General features: G+C 41.5%; 1 gene segment (V, D, J or C); it reads right to left on the reverse strand.

The window, feature by feature from the left end:
- The window catches only part of LOC123943703, a 63,819-nt gene that overhangs the window by 7,682 nt on the left and 41,130 nt on the right, over window positions 1-15,007 (reverse strand).

Consider the following 15,007-nt stretch of genomic DNA (forward strand, 5'->3'; position numbering starts at 1 on the left):
AGGTCCTTGAGAGCACCAGCCAGTTGCACACACAGTAGGCTGTGGAGCACGACACAGACCATGGTCACAGGGTGCACATGCAGAATGCAAAATGCTGCGGTTCTACAGATTGCTGGCTGGCCTCCACACCAGACTCTCTCACACACTCTGCAACCCAGACACTCTCACGTGCACTGGCGGCTCAGGGTCCACAGCCTGGATGCTTTACCGCACTCTCTTTGGCAGGGTGATGGTGGTGGCTGTCCTGGGTGTGTGGGCTTTATTAAGCCCGTCCCCCTAACCACCTGATCCCACCAATTTCCCCTTAGATCTTTTGGCCTTTTTGAATAATTTTAACCAGACTCCAAGTTAATACTGGTTCCCAATCACAGGGTACTCTTGTATTGGGGTATTACTTTCCAATGAGTCGTTTCTGGTGGCTCCCTTGCCTTTTTGATTATCTTCAGATATCAGTCCACATTCCCACTTCACTTTACCTGTACACTGGTGCCTTCTGCCCCTATAGAGATCCAGAAGTGTATAATCCTACACCTCAGGTTGATTTCATGGGTGTTCAGGGTGATCTGGTAGATAATCAGCTCACTTTAGGGGCCGAGTTGAAACAGCATCTCCTACTTCTCCACCATCTTGCCCCTCCTCCCACGTTTAAGAATTCTTAATTTTACATTATAATAGTTCAATAGCTCAATTGCAGGATATTGAGAAGAATAAACATTCCCTGAGAGCTTCACCTTCTTTACTGGGGATTGGTGTATTTTTGGTTGTATTCAGGATACTTGGCTCATATAAGGTGAAATGAAGAACTTCTTATTTATTTTCTTTTTAAAATGAGTGTGGTTTGAGGAGATGCTATGGATGCCCAAGATTATGGCAGCTTGACTTGTGATGGTTCACTCTATGTGTCAGAGTGACTGGGCCATGGGTGCCCAGAGTAAACATTGTTTCTGTGGATGTCTGTGATGGCGATTACAAACAGATGGGTATTTGCATCCATGATCTCTGGGTATGTGGACATTATCCAATCCATTAAAATTCTGAGTAGGATTAAATGCAGAGGGAGGAGGAATTCCATCATTTTTCCTTCCTACATGCTTGATCTGGAAACTTCATACACTACTGCCCATGGAGACAGTTACACATTCATGTCCCCAGGTTCTCAGATGAAAGACTAGTTCAGAAACAGGTGAGAACTACTCCATTGGCTTTCCTGGGACACCAGCATGTGAGAGTAGATCATGGGACTTTTCAGACTACCTGACTTCTCAGTCAGGTACAACAGTGTGCTATGGGATCTGTTCCTCAGAAAATCGCTCAATAATACAAGGGGATTCTAGTGTGCCTTGTGGGTTATGGTAACCGAAAATATAAGTCACGCATACAAAGGCCTGAGACTCAAAGTGCTATGAATGGAGTGTCATGTTGTGTGTTCTGGACAAGAGCTGAGTGAGGATAATGAGGAGCTACGTGATCCTGAAGAAACCACGTGCTCCAAGAAGGGAGAGATATCAGGTCGTTGGACTCACTTGGAGGAAGCCTGCTTCTCTTCATCCTGGGGCCAATTCCTAGAGCCTTGCAGAAGCAGGAGTGTAGATGAGAATCTCAGCTCAGTATAATAATTTAGGAAACACAGGGAGTTAAAAATTGACTAAGGAAAGGTTTCATAAAATGAGTATACTTGAAGTGAAAAACTATAACTTATCCATGTAGGGGTGCCTGGGTGGCTCAGTGGTCTAAGCTTCTGTCTTCGACTCAGATCATGGTCTTGGGGTCCTGGGACTGAGCCCTGCATCGGATTCTCTGCTCATCAGGGAGCCTGCTTCCCCCTCTCTCTCTGTATGCCTCTGTGCCTTCTTGTGATCTCTTGTCTGTCAAATGTATAAAATGATTTTTTTAATAAAACTTATCCATGTAAAGTATGCTGATGTATTGAAGTCAGTTATGGATAATGCCAAATACTGATATTTGGTTCATCATTAAATTTATTATTTAGGGATTATTTATGGATGTATATATTAAAAAATCTAAACTAATGATGTACTATATGGTGGCTATCTGAACATAATAAAAAACTAAATAGATAAAAATTGTTATCTCAAGAAGAAAAAAGAAATCTTTACATGTTCACTATAGATTTGTGTTCCTTTACATTTATTTATTATATATTAAAATCCAATGACTTTGTAGTTAGATATATCAGTATGTTTTCATAAAATGTGGAAGGATAAATGCAAATCTTTGCAAATAATGATTTCCTCATATATAGATTTTCCATCTTTTGTTTTCAGAGATATTTTAAAATATATTACTGTTTACAAATTATTACAACAAAAATTTAATGTTTATAATGTATACTACCAGTGAAATATCATGACCTGTAATAACACAGATCTACAAATCCAGCACAGAATTTTATAGCTGACAAGAAATACGAATGATATTCTGCATTGTTTCCTGGACCTTTCCTGTTCTTGCAGTTCCTGATTGGTCCTGGTGCCATGAATAAACCCCGGTGTCCTTATCTCCCCCTGGAATCCTGAGCACCCTGTGCTGTCCTGGGTTCCCCTTAAGAACCTTAGTCCCCTCTCCCTACTTCCCACCCCCCCACAATCTGGGTGCCTCAGCGGAACAGCCCCTCTGATGTCTCTGCAGGGATTTGGGTCTGGGCTCACTGTGATATGCCCTCACTACGTCTCTACACAGAAGTGCGTGTTCAGGACCTTGGTGGAACAAGACATGTTGGTCTAGGTTGGGAGAGCCCTTGGCCTCTGAGCTTCATTGGAAGCACATCAATAGATGACATTACTTTTCTGAGCATTAGAATAAATGTTGATCAAGTGAATAGATCCAATATATTTTAATTTTTTTCAAAAAGATATTTAATGGGATCCACATTCTATGGCTACAGCTTTCCAAATCTAGTCCTAAATACATTCAATATCCACAGTTATCCCAGACATAATTGCTAGAAATATTAAGTATTGATGACAACTATTCTGTAAACACAATGATAATTAAAGAGTACTGGGTCCCAAGATTACTTTTTTTTTTCTTTTTAGTTGCTGGACTGAGTTACTTGACTTCACATGAACAATTACAGCCACAGCAAAGACACACCTGTAGACCTTTGATCCTGAAGGTCTCTGGTGATGGGATTTGTCTGCCAAGACGTCTGCAAAGACTGAAAGCAGCACCTACGTCCTCAAGTGCACAGACACCAACACAAGACACCTACTCTGTTGTCTGAAGATACGATTCCTATGATTGGAGGGACCTTCCTTCTCCTGAGAAATCCACCTCACACAGGAGACTGTTAATTCTGGAAAGATTGAACCACTTTAAAGTAAAGTGCAACACAGAGATGGTCACTAACTCATGCATGGAATTAATGATTCTCAAATACTACTTTGAAGAAAATGGAATGAATGACCTGGAGATTATTTGGATCTAAGCATTACAGGTCTAATAGATTTCAGGGATTATGTTCATATTTCCAAAAGTTTTGTGACAATAAGATAAATACTAAGTTATATGAATAGACTTCAATTAGAGATCAGATGACTAGAGAACAGATAGATGATAGATGGTACTTAGATAAGCTTATATCAATTTAAAAGTCACTAGAGAGGAGTTGATCAATATGAACACATAGGATGCAAATATCTATAATTAACAATATTTCAAACACCATGTGCCCCTATGTAAAATATATTTTAATGCCACCTATGTACATTCGAAGTAAGCACTTATATCTTTATTTATTTTCTTATTAAGTATAGCCTCCATATAGGTTAGATACCACCTTGTAGATACTGGATGATTTAATTTTCCTAAGGTCCTGGTCAGATCTGTCCTTATAACAGCGAATAGATCATGCCTTTCAAACCTAAGTCATTACATAGATAAAATCGATGCACAAAATTCAGTTACTTTCTTATACACTAAGAATGTAACTGTAGAAAGAGAAATTGGAAATTGATTCCTTTTACAATTGCACCAAAAAAACACAAGATACAGTGAAATAAACCTAACCAAAGAGGTAAATGATCTATACTTGAGGAACTACAGAACACTCATGAAAGAAATTGAAATGACACAAAAAGATGGAAAAACATTTCATGCTCAGGGATCTGAAGAATAAACATTGTTAAAAGGTCTCTGGTGGCCACAGGAATCTATACTTTCAATGCCATCCCAACCAAAATAAGATCAGCATTTTTCAAAGTGCTGGAACAAAGAATCCTAAAAATGGTATGGAACTAGAAGAGACCCCAAATTGCCAAGGAAATGTTGAAAAATAAAAACAAAACTAAAGACATCATGTTGCCTGATTTCGAACTATATTACAAAGCTGTCATCACCAAGACAGCGTGGTACTGGCACAAAAACAGACACATAGACCAGTGGAACAGAGTAGAGAGCCAGATATGGAACCTCAAATCTATGGTCAAGTAATCTTTGACAAAGCAGGAAAAAATATGCAAAGGAAAAAAGAAAGCCATGTTGGGAAAATTGAACATGTAAGTACAGAAAAATGAAACTTGATGATTCTCTTTTTTTCTTAAGATTTTATATATTTATTTGACAGAGATCACAAGTATCTGCAGAGAGGAAGGCAGAGAGAGAGGAGGAAGCAGGCTCCTGGCTGCGCAGAGAGTCCAATGTGTGGCTCGATCCCAGGACCCTGAGATCATGAACTGAGCTGAAGACAGAAGATTAACCCACTGAGCCAATGAGGTGCCCCAATTCGCTTAATCCAGTTCATCTTAAAGATGAACATGAAATGGAAAAAAGAACTCAAACTGAAACAGGAATCCAGCAGAATCCAAGAGGAGAACATAGACAGTAATCTCTTCAACATCAGCCACAGCAACTTCTTTCAAGATATGTCTCCAAAGGCAAAGGAAACAAAAGCAAAAATGAATTTTGGGGACTTAATCAATATCAAAAGCTTCTGCACAGCAAAGGAAACAGTCAACAAAACAAAGAGGTAACCCACAGCATGGGAGAAGATATTCACAAATGATAATACAGACAAAAGGCTTGTATCCAGGATCTATAAAGAACTTCTAAAACTCAACACACACAAAACAGATAATCATGTCAACAAATGGACAGAAGACATGAACAGACACTTTTCCAATGAAGATATACAGATGGCTCACAGCCACATGGAAAAATGTTCATCATAACTAGCCATCAGGGAGATTCAAATCAAAACTGCATTGATCCCACAGTCGCCAAACTGTGGAAAGAACCAAGATGCTCTTCAACGAAGGAATTGATAAGGAAGTTGTGGTCCATATACACTATGGAGTATTTTGCCTCCATTAGAAAGGATGAATTTCCAACTTTTGCATTAACATGGATGGGACTGGAAGATATTATACTGAGTGAAATAAGTCAAGCAGAGAGAGTCAATTATAATATGATGCCACTTACTTGCGGAGCATAAGGAATAATATGGAGGACATGGGGAGATGGAGAGGTGAAGGGATTTGGGGGAAAATGGAAGGGGTGATGAATCATGAATGACTGTGGACTCTGAGAAACAATCTGAGGGTTTTGGAGGGGGGTGGGTGGGATGTTGGATGAGCCTGGTGGTGGTTATTATGGAGGGCACATATTGCATGGAGCATTGGGCGTGGGACATAAACAATGAATTATGGAACACTGAAAAGAGATTTAAAAAAATGAAAATTAAAAAAATGAAAACAGATCATAAGAGTGAGATCTTAATCAGATAGGTCTGATATCTTTAAACAAAGAGGAATAACCACTAGTGATATTGCCTTCTCTAGGAGCACACTGAGGAAAAGCCATATGAGGACAGCAGGAAGGTGGCTGTCTGCAAGCCAAGAGAGGTCTCATCAGAAACCAGGTATGAAAGCGTCATAATCTTGGACTTTCTAGTTTCCAGAAGTGGGAGAAAATTAACCTCCGTTGGCTAAGCAAAATTAGAAGTAGTCGTAGTCATAATAATAATAATAATAATAATAATAATAATAATAATAATAATATTAAAAATTGACAGTAGGTAAAATTACATTATTGGTGTATTAGGCATCTTCCAATTATTTACTTGATGAAGGCACAGGAGTACCTGAACCATTTCTGCAGTGTGAAGTTGTTAGAAAGATTGAGACTCAGAGGCATTAAAGCATACATAGGGACTTTAGCATGGATTTGTTCACAACAATAGAAACTACAGAACCCTACAGGACAACCCTCTCTTCCAAGGCTCCCTCTGCTCCTGCCGCTGGTGCTGGGATCTGTGGTCAGAGTTTTCTGAGAGTCCCACATAACAAGGTTCCTCCTCCCCTGGTCCGAGTGTCTCACTTAGCAGGTGCTCTGAGCTCTCGGATGTGCTGGAAGAGAGCTCTGTGCTGGAATGTGATACCAGGTCGATCCCATGTCCCTCTGTCATAACACTCACAGCTCTTTCAACCTTTCCTCAAATAATCTCTGCCCACCAGTCTTTATCCCTACATCCATCATCTGTCCTCCTCCTTCTGGTCTCTTCTATTCATCTCATGAGGTTTTACCAACAGTTCACTGTGCTTTTGTCCAGTATCCTCATTATAATTGTCAGTGACCAAAGGAACTACATAGATAAAACCTCACGGACTCTCTCCACCATTGTCCTGCGTTCATTCCCTTGATGTCATTATGACATAACCCACCTCAACTCTTGACCTTCTAGTCATGCATTAATACCTGTGGGCTCCATGAGTAGAGCTGACTCTGCCCCCTGCAATATTCCATCTCTCTCATCTATCTACACTTCATAGTCACTGTTCAACCACCCAGCTCAAGAGTACTCCAGTACAGGGTGTTGAGGCAAGTATTCTTGGATATAAGTTTAGTACAATTAATCTAATAATCATGGAAATTAGAAGTTTACAGAAGTAACAAGTGTGGAAACCTGGAGCTTATTTAAGGTAAGATTCTGTAAGTTTACTCTCAGCTATGCACTACAGCCATGTGATCATACCAGAATCAAGTTAAAGGGACAACTCAGGAACCACAGCTTAAGAAAATGTTCTTATGTCTGCCCAAACCTGTCCTTCCACACCAATTAGTTTTCTATGTACTTGACCTTACAGATTGCATACTGTGCAGGTGGGACCTTGCGGCATGTGGCCTCAGGCAGAGGCTTCTCCCATGTAGGGCCATGCATGTGAAAGTCATTCATGTTCAGACTCCTGCTTCTATTGTCCAACTAGTATTTCAGTATCTAGCCATTCCCTTTAAGAAGAAAGCTTAGTTGTGTCCATGATGTAGGGCTTACAACGACAGTGCCTATGAGCATCTGTGTGCAAGTTTTGAGTGCACAGGTGCTCTAACTTCACTTAGTTCTGTGGCTCAGTTGGTGTCACCAGTCATGATGTCAAGTGTGTGATGTACCTCACAAAAGAATGGCCCATATTTTGTACAAGGTGCCATTTTGCATTCCCACCAGCAGCGCCTTGCTCTGTTCCAGTGCCCTTTTTATCCTGGAGAAGTTGTGAAATGCCTTTCCCTATACCTCTGAATCTTCTCTGTGGCTGGAACAGGGAAACTTAGTCCGACCTGAAGGATGGACCTCGATCCTTCCTGAGCTCCTGAACCTGTGCATGCTGGGACACACACTCCAAATATCCTCTGAAGGGCCCATGGCAGGCTGCCCCAAATGTACACCAGGAGCAGATTCATTATTTTGCACTGACTGTAATTAGGAATCCCCTGCTGCAAGGCTCCTCAGACCCTCCTCTGTGTCTCTTAAGGCAGGAGTAATTCTGTCACATGAAGAATAATTCCTTTCCTGTACTAACAAGTAAAAACACACCCTTCTCACTAGAGATAGAGACTTTCTATCTGAGAAAGTTGGAGAAACAGACCTTGCTAATCTTTTACTATTCTCCTACCTCAGGACAAATTATGCATAGAATTCCTCGTTAAGTAAAGCTTCCAAATACCTGTTTTCATCTTCCTGTAAATTCCTCACAAATGTGTCATCTCTTTGTCCAAAATGTGAAAAACCAAACCAAAACAAAACCAAAAACAACTGCCTGTCCATTCATCTTTCTGGGTCTCAATTTCACTACATGTCTTCTGTGCACATGTAAAAAAAATGTACTTTTCTTTCACCTGTTAATCCGTCTCATGTCACGTTACTTCTTTGTCCACCAGAACCTGTGACTGAGGGAAATTCTTCCTCCCCTTCCCCTCACTAGACTCTGTGTTCAGCCACAGTTTGTTTTTCAACGCAGACGTCAGCACTAGACGTGAAACCCAAAATCCTGTGTGCTGGTTTGAAGACTCCAGAAATCTGCGTTTCTGGCATGAGGGTTCTTGATTTTCTACAATATCCGCTCTTATATTATCATGAAGACAAGCTTGTATTTCCAGTGCATGTTGTGGGTTCATTGGGTCAGCCACTGTCTGGAACACTAAGGTCCAAATAGACATAAGGGCTCGTTTTCCACCAGAGTTCTCTTCTTGCCTTACTGTAGTGTTCTCATTTGGTATCCAGGCCAACTGGGAGCCCTCCCTCCAGGACATTCCAGCAGGGGGTCACAGGATGTGACCTTACCTGAATGCAGGTAGTGTTGGGAAAGCACAATCCTCTGAGTGTCCTGGAAGGGGGAAGATATGGATTTTAGTGTTCATTCAGTATTTTCTGTAATCATGTATCTGTGAGGCAAATAGCACACATGTGGATATACTGGTATTATTTACAAGATTACCTCTACAATCAAAGCTATTCTAGATAGAACTTGAAGTGAAAATCCTGTTTCAGAATTCATATGTTGTACATATTTCATGAATTATGGGATAAAGTCTTACCCAACGTAAGTTATGAAACAGTTAATCATGGATTCAAAATAAATTAATTTCTTATTAAATTAATGTTGAAGAAGTTGTGATATTTAATTCAGAGAAAAAATAAAAGTCTTCTATGTTACTAATATGTTTTAAATTTTGTACTAGATAACTGTACAAATAATAACAATAGTGGAAAGTTAGTATTATTAAAATTGTGAATGAAAATCCCAAGCAGATTGTGACTTTAGTATGTTTTTTATAAGTTATATAGCACAGTGAATTTATATGTTAAATATAATTATGTGAATTATTTTTGGTTGTAAAATATATTACCAGTTATGCAAGTAATTCCATTAAGACTTCTAGAATCTAAAAACATATGGATTTATACATGTAATAATTCATCAGAGATTATCAGTAAATGAGTCCTACCAACGATATTACGGGAAGATGGATATTACAATTAGACCATGCATCCAGCACATTTTCTGCCAATGCATGTATATTAGAACAGAAAGAAATGTATAAATAGCTTATAAGAAACACAGCTGAGGAGAGCCTGCTGATTATGCCCAGAACAAACTGAGAGATGAGATTTGGGGACTAATGGAGAATACTGAAGGTCCACAGTTGTTCAAGAGCACTCAGTGGTGACACAGGTAAGTGAGAGAGTGTGTGAGGTTCTGCACACCTGGGAATCCTTGTTCAGGTTCATCTGGACCAGTGCACCCAACACAAGGAGACTCCCGGGGGCAGGTACATTAGATTAGTAACTGTTCTTAACAATCCTGAAATGACTGAGATACAGGCACAGGACAGCTGCTAACAGACGGAAGACCCCCTAGTGAGTTTCCCTCTTCTTGGGACCGACCATTCCAAGGATCTTCATGCTGAGGTGAGGACTGGGCCTGACCATGCTCCACCTACAAGTGCACACATTCACCTCAGACACAGAAAGTGGATTCCATGCAGACACCCCTCAGATGTTACAAGAATAGAAGGACCCTGAGTTAAAGGGCCATTGATGTGTGGAGTTCAGTACTGGTTTCATGGAAAATCAAGGCAGCATACCGCCCAGAAGTTATTTATGAGTTCTCTTTGGGAAATCCTGGTTAGTCGATGGGACAAAAGCAGGGTTATGAGAGGAAGTGACAGTATTGTCTCATACAGAAGCTAATTCATTAATTTACTTCTGGATCATCGTTTGAGCCATAGACCCCCATTTCAGCCCCACTTTAGGGCTCTGCCATCATGGTAGACATTCATTACTGAGACTCTCTCCATATGGCACTTGATGAAAATCAGGGAAGTGTTACAGGGCTCCAGGTCCATGGGGCTCAGGGTCCAGGACAGGTTGAGGGAGAAGTCAGAAGAAGGAGAGAGTGAGGTTGGGGTTGGTTTCTGATGGATATTCAAGGGACAGCACAGGGTGTGCAGGGATCTGGGACCTGCCATCTGGATCTCAGGATTCACATGGATTCCCTGTGTGGAAGCCAAGAAACACATCTCAAACATAGTCACCAAGGATGCTTTCATGGACTCTCCCCAACAGAACAGGACCCATCAGGACAGGGATAGGTTTCCCTCTCTGGATTGTCATCCTACCACTTTCTTGGGGAAGTCTGAGAACGCCTCATAGCAGGTGGGCTGCTTTTCCATACAGGAAATGGAGCGGTGCCTACAGAGGGGCAGTTCCTGATTACCTGTGTCTGCCCACATGTATGAGCCAGAGGATACACTGGAGCCAGCAGGACAAGGACAGAGTTGCGCAGTCATCCTGGGGGAAACTCATAAACATGGGGAAAGTGTGTGCTCCCTGAGGGCAGAGAAACGGCACTCAGCATACAGAGAGCCTGTGCTGTGCAGGTTCTTCTGAAGGACAATGGGAATTTGCAGGATGTATTCCTGTGGAGAATGAAAATGGGACATAGAAGAGGTTGATGAAGGAAAGTTCCCCAGAGACTGATGAGATCTCAGTTGTGTGGAGGCAAAGTTATATTCTTGTTGTTGGCTGCACGGAGAACATGAGGTATTAGAGATTGAAGAAAAAAAAATATCCCTGTGGACAGCTGAGAGTCTAGAGAGGAAATCCCTGAACTCAAAAGGAAGACTTACCCCACTGCACCTGCTCCTGGGTCTCATCTATGCTCTGTGGTTCCTGAGAACTCTTTGCTGCCCTGAGTGACCCTGCAGCTCATTGCATTCTGTGTCAATGGGGAGGTTTCTGTCCTGGCTCACACTGAAGGTCCCACACTGTGTCCTTCACACAGTAATACACAGCTGTGTCCTCGGCTCTCAGGCTGTTCATCTGCAGATACAGCGTGCTCTTTCCATTGTCTCTGGAGATGGTGAATCGGCCCTTCAGAGTCTGCATAGTATGTGCTACTCCCACCAATGTTAATACCTGCGACCCACTGCAGCCCCTTCCCTGGAGCTGGCGGACCCAGTGCATGTAGTAGTTGCTGAAGGTGAATCCAGAGGCTGCACAGGAGAGTCTCAGGTACCCTCCAGGCTTCACCAGGTCTCCCCCAGACTCCACCTGCTGCACCTCACACTGGACACCTGCAGACACAAGACATCACAGTCAGGAAACTGTCACACATCCATGGTTTCTTTCACTAATATCCACTCACGTCCTCAACGTCTCTTGTTCACCATGAATTACCTTTAAAAGAGCAACAAGGAAAACCCAGCCAAGCACAAACTCCATTGTGAGTTCTCTGTGTTCTGTCCTGAATACTGACTGGAACACCTGGGTATTCCGGGCCTGGGGCTCTGCTCCCAGTTGCAGGGTCTTGGCTATGCTGGTTAAATCAGCAGAGGGAAGGCCCTATTTGCATTTCTTATGGTTATATATTCAGCTTGGGGATCTATTCTGACAGAGATCCAGTGAACCAAGCAGTTGGGATTTACTTTAGTGTTAATGACCAATTTTGAAAAAAAATTTTTGGTTATATAAACTTCCAGTGGATATACTTGGGTTTGTAAGGTGTCCATGAACATATATGGGGTGAGATTGACCCCAGAAACTAGGTCAGTCCTTCCTCCACAGGAACTACTGCCCCCCCACACTGAATCATCTGCAGGACAGAGTGTCAGGCTATGAGGCATGTGGAACCCATCCTGTAATGGGGATGGATTGATTTTGCTTATTTTATACTTTACCATAAATACAGAGAAAATCAGCATCGTGTAGGTGTATTTTCATGTCTTTAACATTCACTTTCTCTGCGTTCCTCCAGAATCACCTTTGTTATTACCTATAATAAGTTCAATGTGTATATTTGACACAAATCAATGGACCATAGTCGGAGTGTGATATGATAAACACAGGTGTCACAGTCAACATTATTGACAGTGCACCATTTCTCCCTAAAATTTCCAGCATTTCCCCCTGGAATTCCTTCTTCTCTTTCCCTTGTTTACCATATCTCCACATAACTATTGTTTTTTCTCAGGTCACTTTATACTAGCTTTAATTCTCTAGAATTCATAAATGGGTCATTGTACTCTATGTACTATTTTGTGGGGCTTCTTTGCCCCAGAATCGATCCTTGTGGATACAGTCATGTTGCTGTCTGTATCAGGAATCACTGGATTTAATGACTGACAGCTCTGAAGGCAGCAGTTGGAAGCACCAGCTGGAGGAAGATCTGAAAGAGCAGAAAGAAGCCACTTGCTTCAAGCCTCATCCACACACCTTCTAGACCCAGGAGTTCTTTGTTCCAAAAAGAGAAGAACTCCCGTGTTGTTTAGGAACTGTTGCTGCTGACTGTGGAGAAGAGAACCAAAGGCAGCAAGAGATGGATCAGAGAACGTTGAGTTAGTAGCTCATAAGGACCTGTCAGTGGAAGATGCGAGGCATCAGGAGGAAGAACAGCATGGGAGGAGCTGTCCTGCTGCAGAAGAAACCTGTGCACAAACAAATCCAACACTCGGGCCCCAGGATGTGGATGTCATGTCAAGTGGCCAGCCTCTGACTATGCCCATAACTCTCACATGCTCCAATCAGTTCCACTGCTAACCTCAGCTGTGAGCTACAGTCACCACCTGGGAACAGCAGCTACTTTTTGCCTCAAACCAGGAGCCTTCATTCCTTGTCTGCAGTGCCCGGAGACTGGCCATTACTTATGAACTCTACTCTTTACATGTACCTGCTCTTGTGTATGGGGACAGAACAGCACCTATATTCTGCCCAGGCCAGTTCTAGGAACCATATAAGGTAGTCAACCTATCGGACATTCTTTCCACTAGTTCATGCAGTGAACATTATGAAGAGGTCATTGTAGTCTCAATGATGATGACAAAAAACAAACAAACAAACAAACAAAAAACAGACACGATTTCCAGACCCCAACCATTCTGAAACCACAAATGAATACAAAATGCAGATCCTTTATTCCTTTTTTAAATATTTTATTTATTTATTTGACAGAGAGAGGTCACAGTAGGCAGAGAGGCAGGCAGAGAGAGAGGGAGAAACAGGCTCCCCACTGAGCAGAGAGCCCAATGCAGGGCTTGACCCCAGGACCCTGAGATCATGACCTGAGCCGAAGGCAGAGGCTTAAACCACTGAGGCACCCAGGCATCCCAAGATCCTTTATTCTTTACCCAGAATATAGTGTACAGTTCAATAACTGTGTAATTCATTAACTAATATTTATTTGGTTCTAACTGCACAAACTGTAGCCCTGCCTGGTCTCTGTGAATACAGCAATGAACATAAATAGAACTTGCCTTCATGGGGCTTACCTTTGAGGAGGGAAGACAGACCATAAGTCAGTAACAATCCTCTCTTTCCCCACATGGTAAAGGATTCTCTGTCTGACTCTGGTGTGGAGAGTAGTTAGGAGTGGGATAGGGACATGGGAGCTTGGAATCTGGAAGGTGAGGAGATTCTTGCTGGTGTCCAAGTGAAAACTGATAGGAGCACAGTCCAGGGTGGCAGCGGTAAAGGGGTGAGAAATGGTTGGATTCTCAGTGTGTCTTGAACTTGTCACTGGCAATAATTGCTGACTAATTGGCCATGGAATGAGAGAAAGTGGCAGTTTCTTTCTTTTTTAAGTAAGAACTACCAAAACACAATGTGTTTTAAACAATTAATATAATATAGAACTTAAAAAAGTATCACTGGTTTTAATGATTTGAACCTGTCCAAAGAATGGATATAGCAGGATTTTATTATTTTAAGAACTTGTTTTGGGGTCGAATTGTTTCCAGTGTCTGATACTAAAACAAAGTTGCTTTACCCCTAGATATGTAGCTGAGGAGCTCAGAAAATGTACTATTTATATGCTTTCCACAACAATCATGGAACTGAAGAAGATACAGAGGAATAATTGTGCATCATATGCTAGTTTCTCTGACCTGTTAAGTTTCTAATTACATAGGTGTTTTTGAAAGCTCAATTTCATCCTGGGAATATAAATAAAACATAATTAAAATTAGAAAGTTTCTGTGAAGAGGCTATAAGGATATGTGTAATATGTTTATGTCATAAGTTTAAGGCATTTTTTGAAAAGGTTGATGCCCATAACAATACTAGGGGCTAACCATGGAGCAGAAATCCAGGGTATCATTTATAGCAATGGATTAATGAACCAGCATATAATTCAAATCTCTGTCCATTAAGGGAGTTGGTGAGTGTAATTTTATGTGTCAATGATATCAGCCTGTGGACAGAATCTTATTTCTGATGTGGGATCTGTGTCTCTGTGGCAATGAGACGATTCTGGTCAGGAAGACAGGAGAAGTTCTGTTTGGACATTCCTTCTTCTCCCAAAGTTACCTTCAGAAGAATCTCTCCCTTATCCCAGTCCTTGGGTCTGCCTGTCACCTTTGGGAATGCTGTCATTATATACAACCATGATGGGGGTTATGTGGCATTTGGTAGTGCCATAAAACTGATTTTACATCAACGTACTGGAGGCAATCTGCCTGTAACTTCCATTAGATCATCTGAAGTCTTTCACCTCTTTGGTGTAACCAGGAGATATCAAAGTCTGTTATTTAAATGTTCTGTTGTATCATGGTGCAATGAAGAGACAAATTAGTTACAACTTTGATTCAGTACTTGGAAGGAAACTCAGAAAGAGCGTCAGAATATTTCCTTCCCATGTAAAATCATCATCAACAAAGTTCTGGGAACCCTGGAAGGTGGTAAATTGTGAGAAACCAGTCTTCAGGGACCCATAGAACACAG

The sequence above is a fragment of the Meles meles genome, chromosome 6 (genome assembly GCF_922984935.1).
Source record: "Meles meles chromosome 6, mMelMel3.1 paternal haplotype, whole genome shotgun sequence".
Taxonomy (NCBI): domain Eukaryota; kingdom Metazoa; phylum Chordata; class Mammalia; order Carnivora; family Mustelidae; genus Meles; species Meles meles.